Genomic DNA, 9,501 nt, shown 5'->3' on the forward strand with positions numbered 1-9,501 from the left:
GGAGCACCACGTCCAGCAGCGCAGTGGTGGCCAGGAGCGCCACGTCCAGCGGCGCTGCGGCCGAATCGACGGATGGCTTGCATCCGGCGACGGAAACGGCGGTGGCCACCAACTCCATGGCGGCGAAGGGCAATGAGGCGGTAGCGGCGACCATCCTCGCGGATCAGATGGAGGAAGAAGGAGACGAGTCCTGTCATCTCACCGGCGGCGAGTGCTTCCTCTCTTCTCCTTTCTCTGTTGCCTTTCGCTCTCTCTGGCTGTTCTACGTGCGTGATAATGTGTTTTGAATCGAAAGTAATTGATTCTCTTGATCGATGGTTACAGAGAGTATATATATCCCCTGGAGAGATGCGACGATCGCGAAGAGATGCATCGGTTCCAGAAGGACGGGAGAGAGGCGACGGTTGCAACGGACACAAGCGTCCGTGCGGGAGCAACCGCTCGTTTGATGGGCAAGGGGAGATTTCCCTTAATTACAAATTATACTTTAATCTTAACAGAATGAATTGGCTTAACTTTATAACTACGCTTGTGAAAAATGAAAGAACATACATCATTCAACTGCAAGGGGCTGGATTAATGAATTAGTGTCAGTAGAAATTACTGTGAGTGCCGGTCTATTGATGTGTACATTTAAAGAACGGATGTAGCATGGCAATGTCATACTCCACTTTAATGGATAAAGAGAGAAGGGGGGTTACTGTTCACCCACCAGGCTTGTTGCGACACATGGACAATTAGCTATTATGTTGAACCATTTGAATATGCATGCCCCATTGCAACACATGGGCTTCTTGCTAGAAATGTCCGGCTACGAAGGAAAACCGAGTAGGAAGGGAAGTGTCCGGCCGAAAAAGGGAAGGGGTGCGTCGTGGGGTGTGGTTTTTGTGTTGGGACCATGTGTTGGAGATAACATCGCAGATTGTCAGGACAATCACATTTGTTCCTCATATATGAGCTGGATTTGGGGCACCCGCATTGTCCAGATGATTGAATTGTGGGGAGCCTGTTGTGTGCCTGTTCGATATCCAAACACGTCCGGATGTATGAGGGAGAAATAAGCTTCGACCTTGAAGACAAGCTTAACCATTTGTCTAATTCATCTATATGCATTGTAGCCCGTAGCAACACACGTGCATTCTACTAGTATATATGGTTGCTCACCGTTGAGGCGACCGTGGAGCGCTCTGCTTGCGTCCCTTCGCGCGCGCTCTGCCAGCGGTTGGGCATGCGTATGATCACGTCGGGGGCCCCATATGCATGTGGTTGCACCGCGTGGGTTGCCACATGATGCCGTTACGTGCGGCACGATGGAGTTACACGCTGCAAATTAGAACTACCATCAGGACGTGCCGATATTCCTGGCCGTCCAGCTTCCCCTTTAATTCTCGCGGCCATTATAACCTTAGTCTCTTCAACCTTTCGATCGCGCCCCACAACACAACAAGCACACCCATGATGACACATAGAGAGGGGATGTTTAGTGGTGCTCCAATGGAATTTGGCGAGCATAAAGTGGAGACCCATGCGAGGGAGACAGATCTCTTGGTGGTGTACAACATCGACCCGACCGTGGTGGACGACCACATCAACACCGTTGAGCAGTTGCTTGCTCGAGACAAGTACAAGGTGGTCGGCATCGACCTCCAGTACAGCGTCGGTCGTCCCAACATAGATCAGAAGGTTGTCGTCGCCCAGTTGTGCGTGCGCCATCATGTCCTCATCTACCATTGCTGCATGGCCACAGAGCCTTGCGACCGTTTCACCAGGTTTGTCAACAGCAACGACTACAAGCACTACAAAAAAATACACTTCTGTGATGATATGTGTTTGTTACAATAGGTCGCTTTTTTGTCATGCATGTACATCCATGACAAATTTATGACAGAATCAAGATAGGCATACCTGTGCTGTCGTAGAAGTGTTCCATGACATTACCAAAATTATCATCACGGAAGTGTACACTTCCATGACGATAAGTCGCGAGTCACAGAAGTGCTTTCATCAAGGGTGACCGTCACGTGGCATCCACTGTAACGGAATGCCGTTAAGCTATCGGGTCGGGTTTTGGATCCGATAACCCGTTAACAGCCCCGACCAATGGGAAATTTCCACGTGTAAAATTCTTATTGGCCGGGCGAAACACGTGTCAGCTCGTCAGTGGGCCAGATAGGCGCCTATGTTACGTCGACACGTGGCACGGCCCAACAGAGGCCCATTCCTGTGAAAAGGCCGACCCGTTTGACTTGGTCAAAAGGTGGCGGGCTGGCCCATGTAAAGCCTGTTAACGGCATGTTCGCATATAGCCCATTTACAGCCCGCTAACCCAAGGCCCGTTACGCCCTATCCGAATTAGGCCCAGTAGCGTCATCTGGGCCATCCAATATGATTCCAGCCCATTTTCACTTCTGGCCCATGTATGGCCCATGACGTCTTTCGGCCCATATGAGGCCCTATGTAACTCTTGGCCTATTAACAGCCCGTGGTGAAACTGGCCCGTAATGAACAATGCATCACTTTCCATTAACGACCCGTGATGAAACTGGCCCGTAATGAATAGTGTATCACTTTATACCCATTAACGGCCCGTTATTCCGTTGGGCCGTTTCCAGCCCATGTTATCTTTCGGCCTTCTCAGAGCCCATTTATTCTTGGGCTCATTTCTAGCATTTGTTTACTTACGTCCCATTACTATCATTTTCTGCTTGTGGGCCAAATTCAGCCCGTGGTTCCAGTCGGCCCGTTTGTGGTCCGTTAATACGTTGGGCCGTTTTCATAGCGTCATTAAATACGGCCTATTAACGATGGCCCGTTACGGTCGGCCCATGAACAGATGATTCCAACTCTAGCCCATTTACGACCATAATGCGGCCTGTTATTGGCCCATGTTTGGCCAATCGATCATACGGCCCGTATAAGGCCCATTGATGATACGGCCCGTAGAAGGCCCATTGTTTCTACGGCCCGTAGAAGGCCTATTGTTTCTACGGCCCGTAGAAGGCCCACTGTTTCTACGACCCGTAGGAGGCCCAGTGTCACTACAGTAAATATTAGCCCATGGTTATTGTGGCCTAGTTTAAAAAAATAGGTTATTGCAGCCACTAGTTAACCGCGGAAAAAGAACTGCAATGACTACAAGCAAACAAATAAACAAGACAACAAGGAAATAAATAAGCAAGCAACTAACGCTAGGCTATCACGGCTATTACACATATTACATCCACTGGGCATCAAAGTTCACCGCCAGTGCAAATATAGGGAACAAAGCAGCATATCATATACACTGGCCGTCAAAATTGGCCACCAGTGCAAATAAATGCGGCAGCAAAACAAGAGCATAACTAAAACAACTTCAGAAGAGCTCAAGAAACGCTATCCTGGGTATCCACCATGCTGGCAATAAGCTTAGCAAGCGGATTAGCTTTGTCCTGTTCGGCGCTAAAATCCTCCAAAGCTTGTTGTTGCACCAGAAAGTATGCATCTGAATGCTCCAGGGACTTCCGCAGTCCTTCCGCTTCTTGTCGCAGCACAGCTGATCGATGTCTTTCAGCTTGTAGTTGAGACTCAAGAAACTGAACCGATTCAGACAGTGAGTTTGAATAGCTTGTGCAAGCGGTAGTGGCCAGTACCTCCAACACTAAACCAAGACAGGATGTGTCACTATCCTAAACCTTATCTGCATTACTTCCTTTACCGTTGCTTAATAAGGTACTCTTCCCCAATATTCTGTCAGCATTCTAAAAGAAGAAATAAGCAGGCACATAACAAGTTAGCATGTACTAGTATATGAAACTCATTTCGGTGAACCAGTTCATTAGTAAGGTGGACAGGATTAAACTACCAAGTCTTCTATTGCCAAGTACTAGTACATAATAAAAGCATCAAACAAACATATATCTATGTCCTATGGTAGCAATGGAATCTTAAATTAGAACAGTTGTGCTTCAGGTTTAGGCACTTGTTCTACATGAACAAAGTACAGTAAGACGCAAGAATATAATACTTAAAAATAGAAAATGAGCTCATAGACCTTACCACATTCTTGGTTCGGGACCAGTACAGAACAAGGCGTTCCCAATCATCGTCCAGTAAATGTGTCTCGGGAGAACGTAAGGGAATTTGATGAGTTTCTTTGCCGGTGAAGTACATTTTCTTCAGGTAATTACGATACTGCCACCAAGCATTCTTGAAGATAGCTGAGGTATTAGCACAGGTTACCTCATCCTGAGTTTCCAAATCGGTCCTTCTCTATAGAGAAAAATGGGAAAATTTGCTGTATTATAACCATCATGGAGGTAGGATGTATGGGACGAAGCAAAGTAATTGCCATGAATAACATTACTTGCACATAACTCCTGGACAAACACCTGCAACTGGCATTTTCCTTCATCTTCGGTATAATATTTCCAAGATGGGAAGATACGCACATACGATTTAACAACATCAAATGCGATAGATGCTAAACTATGACTAGCTGGTTGTGCTTCCTCCACAGGAATAGGTGTACTAACTGGTGGAGTTGGGGTTCGCCGTGATAGTACTGGCCCTTTGGGCACTGGAGCTGCCTTACTAACTGCTCTTGTTTGGGAGCTCGGTGGTGGAGATGGTGCTGTGTCAACATGAACTGGGTTACTATCGGCTGGGGTTGGGGTTAGATTGGGTAAAGCTGGTTCTCTGTCCATCGTAGTAGGGGTACAATCTGCGAGAGTTTGGGTTATGTGTGGTAGGGCTGGTTCTTGTGCATGTACAACCGGGGTGCTATCTCCACCAAGAGGTAGCACTGTTTTATTTGAAGACCGTGTTTTTAGTCCGCTAGATACTGGCATCACCCGCTCCAATTCAAATGGCTGATAAACAGGAAACATAGTTGAATGTATAGACATTGTATGAGAGGCAGATGCAATAGATAGTGTGGAAAAAAGAGGGCATGAAATAGTTGACATGTATATTGTTTAACTAAAATGGATAGCATGACATAATTTCACATATATGATGTCTATCTAAACTGGATAGCATAGCATAACATAATTCAAAGATATGATGAATAACTAAACAGGATCACATGACATAATTCACCTACATGTTATCTAAGTAATCAGGATCGCATAATTTAATTCACATATGTGATTTATATGCTAAACAGAGGGCATTCGATATGATGTCTGAACTAAGAACATGGTGTTGAATATTGTGTATATGATGTCTAAACTATGCAATGCAAGACACCGTATGCATGATATGAGCAGTATAACCGTGCCAAGTTAGAGCATACACCTCAGTGGGGGAATATGACTGGTCATCTGTCTCTGAATCCATCTTTGAGGAGCTATCGGGACCCAACAAGAGATCTGCTTCGACAGGTAGCACTGTCTGCTCTGAAGGCCTTGTTTTCACTCTAGATTTTTCCATCTCCCACCCAAATGGCTGATTCACAGGAAGAGTAGTTTAATGTACAAACATTGTCGACAAATGGAAATGTAATGAAGAAAAGGATGGGCAAGATATCATGCAAATATATGATGCCTGGTTAAACAGGATGGCGTTGCACATTTCACATATATTATGGCTGGCTAAAAGACATGAGACTGCATAATTCCCATATATGATATAGAAACTAAACAGGTGGCATTACAGAACATGTCTAAACTAAGCAGATGACATATATGATGTCAAAAGTAGGCACTGCAAGGCAACATATGCATGATATGACTAACATCATCATGCCAAGGTAGAGCAAACACCTTGGGGGTAAATAGGAGTGGTCAGCGGCATCCGAGTCCGCCTCAGAACAGATATCTACCTCTGGATTACAATCTGGAGAGGGGTGGGGAGGGTTTGCCATTGAACCCACCATGGAGCAATGTCTGCATGACATTGTATTGCCGCGCAAAACTCTTCTCTTTTTCTCTACATGTTCAGCATGACTGTGTACAATATCTGGCATGCATACGAAAAAAATATGGTGAGATTATGTAAGGAGAGCATGCAGAAATTTAGAGTGATGGTAACAACCAGTGGATCGATGTTTTTCCGTTGAACCAAAATAGCCCTAATGGATCGACGTGAATGTATAGTAATAAGTGATGCAACAAGTGTACAACCTCTTTGCCGTAGCCGTGTCGACCTCAGCATCATTGGGTTGGCCGCTGAAGCAGTTGAGGCAGAGGTGGCTGTCGGAGGTGTGGAGGAAGATCTGAGGAATCTGTAGACGGCATCCAGGGCACTGCTCTGTTGTGATGGATCGTTCTATCGTCGGAGCAGCTCCGGTGAGCCGTAAGACATCAAGGCTGAAGCAGCACAAGACAGACATCGTCAATCTCAAGTGGGATTCTAATAGCATCTCCAATAGATGATGTAAAATGGATGTAAAATTAACATCACCAAAAACCACCTGACTACAACAGATGAGGTAAAAACCGTTGACTCTGAACTTAACTGTCAAAACTGAAATTTACTGTGGAATCTGAATGCTACTATCGAAACTGAACGCAATGGTAGCACAGAGGCACTTGACATGTAGTTTAGGGAGGGCCTGCAGTTCATCTTCAACCTCCACCCCCCCTGAGCCGCCCGCCACCATCGCCCGAACCGCCGGCCCCAGCGCCGCCTCGCCGCCCCGAAACAACTCGCCACCGTCGCCCCGGCCAGGCCTCTAGGCCCCCCGCCCCCACCCTAAACCCTAAGATACATAGTGGGGTACCTCTCCGGCGAGCCCCCGTCCCCGCTGCGGGTGGTTCTTCCTTAACTCCGGCGAGCCCCCCAACCCCTGAAAATCGACTGACCCAAAAGTCGATTCAGTCGACTGAAGTGTGGCTTAATCAAAGCAGAGCAGTAGCACGAGCGAGGGGGAGAGCAACAGTAGGAGCTGGGCGAGAGAGCGATCGAGCGAGAGCTAAAGCAGCAGCAGCAGATCCGGCTGGTATGGACGCCGCCGCCGAAGGGGCCTCGCACTGAGGGAGAGCCGCCATGGAGATGTCGCCCGCGGCGCCGACTTCAAGGTAGCCACTCCATGGGGGTGCGGGATGGAGCACCGTCGGCGCCGGGAGGTCGAGTTAAGGAGAAGGTGCGATGCGATGAGTGTACAACCTCTTTGGTGGCGCCGAGTAGGCCTCGGCTTCGTCCGAGGAGTCGGTGAGGATGCTGCAGTTCCGGTGGAGCAGGTTAAGGCGGTGCTGTGGGGATGGAGCAACCGCGATAGACGAGGCGATCGTCGGAGCAGCTCCTTGGAGGTGGAGGACGGGGCGGCTGAACCGGCGGGACGGCGAGATGGACGACGGACCTCATCCGGGGAGGTGGACGCGGGACGTCGAGCTGTTGCGGTGGACGACGTCGTCGGGGAAGAGGCTCCGGCTGGGCAGCGGTGACGTGGTGGACGGAGGAGGGTGGGGTTTCGCGGCTGGAGCGGAGAGGTTATGGCGGCCTGGGATTTCGAATGGTGAAAAGGGGGCGATGGGAGGGGGTGAAGTATGACTTAGGAACGCACTTGTCCAAAATGTAGGGTGTGTTACAAAAGTACCCCCCACCGATTTGGACTAGCGGCCCTTTCGACTCAGGGTTAGAAGGGGGATTTCGTGTGTTGGGATTTGGGAGCCGGAGGGAGTTTTTGTGCGCGTTGCAATTTCGGGATAGCAAGGCGCGGATTGTGAAGGCGCTAGTTTTGGGAGCACAATATCTGAATTTTCGGGATATAACAAGACGCGGCTTGAATTTTAGGGACAAGCCTAACGTGTAGTAATATTGTACTTGTACGTACCAAATCAATACGCACTTCCCTCAACCAAAAAGAAAACGAAAAAAATAAAACTATTCACACCACACAAAGAGAGAGTCTTGCCCCATTTTACTATACAAACGCTATTCAAAGCTACTCCCTCCTTCCATCTATATAGGGCCTAATGCGTTTTTCAATGCTAACTTTGACCAAATATTAGAGCAATGATATATGACATGCAACTTACACAAAGCACACCGTTAAATTCGTCTGTGAAAGGTTCTTTCAATGATATAATTTTCACATTGTGCATGTCATGTACTATTAATCTTGTCAATAGTCACAGGCGGTCTTAAAAATCTCATTACGCCCTATATAGATGGAAGGAGGGAGTATGAATCCATGTTATGTCCGATTAATTTTATTTGCTTGCTGTATAATGCATGTAACCTACTCATACCAACATTTTAGTGCATTTCAAATGTCTATACTACCGCTGCAATTCGAACTAAATTTGAATTTGTTTCTCTATTTCAATAAGAATCTACAATCATGATTGTTGCCAACTTCAACCATCATAGTTTCCTTGCTATCCGCCAGATATAAATCAGACGGCCTATAATGCAGGATGGCAGGCACACCATCATCAACAACTCCGTTTTTTATAAGAGTAGAGATAAAATATATTAAATGTAGTATACCATGTTCATAACCACACCATTTGTATCACCGTTATATATATTCACACATCCGTCGGTTTGAAACACTGATAAATTCTTCAAATATCCGAATTCGCTTTTCATAATGAAGTATATATGATCTCTATTCGTCTTTTACACCCACACAACCCTCTTATCTTTGTAGCTAGCACTAACTTTCTCTTGTGCATGCACACCCCCGCATCGCTCTCACCCTCCCTCAACATTCTCTAGCTCCATCGCGCAAATTCATCTTTTCACTTTAGGTTGTTCACCCACGGTGTGTGTAGGCCCCCCAGCTCCTTCTTTACGGCACACATCGATCGATATGCCTCTCTAGCCAGGTGTGCCTAGCACAAACACAAGCTTCCCCTCTTCTCTTGTCACCGTCCATGCCTCACTCCCACCACTCTTTTCATCGTTCTCGTACTCACACACTCCTCCCCCTCGATATAGTATGCCTCTCGTACCACCTCCTACATGCATCCCTCTCTCTCTATCCTTCTCCTCGTGCTTCATTTGCTTCTAACACACACATGCATGTATACCAATCGATCTCCCAACATATACCTAGAGCGACTTTAACTACCCCCCCATCGATCGACGTACCTCACAAGTTATGTCTCTCCTTTCTCTTACAAAGGGTGGTTGATCTTCCTATGTAGTTACGTCTGCTTACCACAACCACATTGCCCCCCTCATCATTCGTGCATGCCTCCTGACCCGTCTCTCACACGCACGTGCACAGACAACAAGCAACCATCTCCTCTGTTATTGATATTGCGGGCGTGCCCTCCATTTGTCTAGCAAGCCTATCCCACCATTTGTTAGAAGCAACTCCACTACCACCCCCTCCAACACTCTAGCTCTGTCTCTCTCGCAACCTTATTCATCTCCTGCACATATGCATGGATGCCGGTCGATCTCCCTTAATACATGAGTCAGATCGATCTCCTTAATACATGAGGTAGGACTCTCTCCTCCTCCACACATATACCAGCCATTGTACCTCTATAGTTAATTGGGCCTCCCTCTTCCCCCACCACACACCGATAGTCGAGCGCTGCAGGTAGGTATCCATGCCACAGAGAC

General features: G+C 47.3%; 1 pseudogene; it reads left to right on the forward strand.

The window, feature by feature from the left end:
* Positions 1 to 274, forward strand: part of LOC119299783 — a 1,002-nt pseudogene extending 728 nt beyond the window's left edge.
* Positions 275 to 9,501: the final 9,227 nt, after the last annotated feature.

This window comes from Triticum dicoccoides, chromosome 5A (genome assembly GCF_002162155.2).
Source record: "Triticum dicoccoides isolate Atlit2015 ecotype Zavitan chromosome 5A, WEW_v2.0, whole genome shotgun sequence".
Classification (NCBI taxonomy): domain Eukaryota; kingdom Viridiplantae; phylum Streptophyta; class Magnoliopsida; order Poales; family Poaceae; genus Triticum; species Triticum dicoccoides.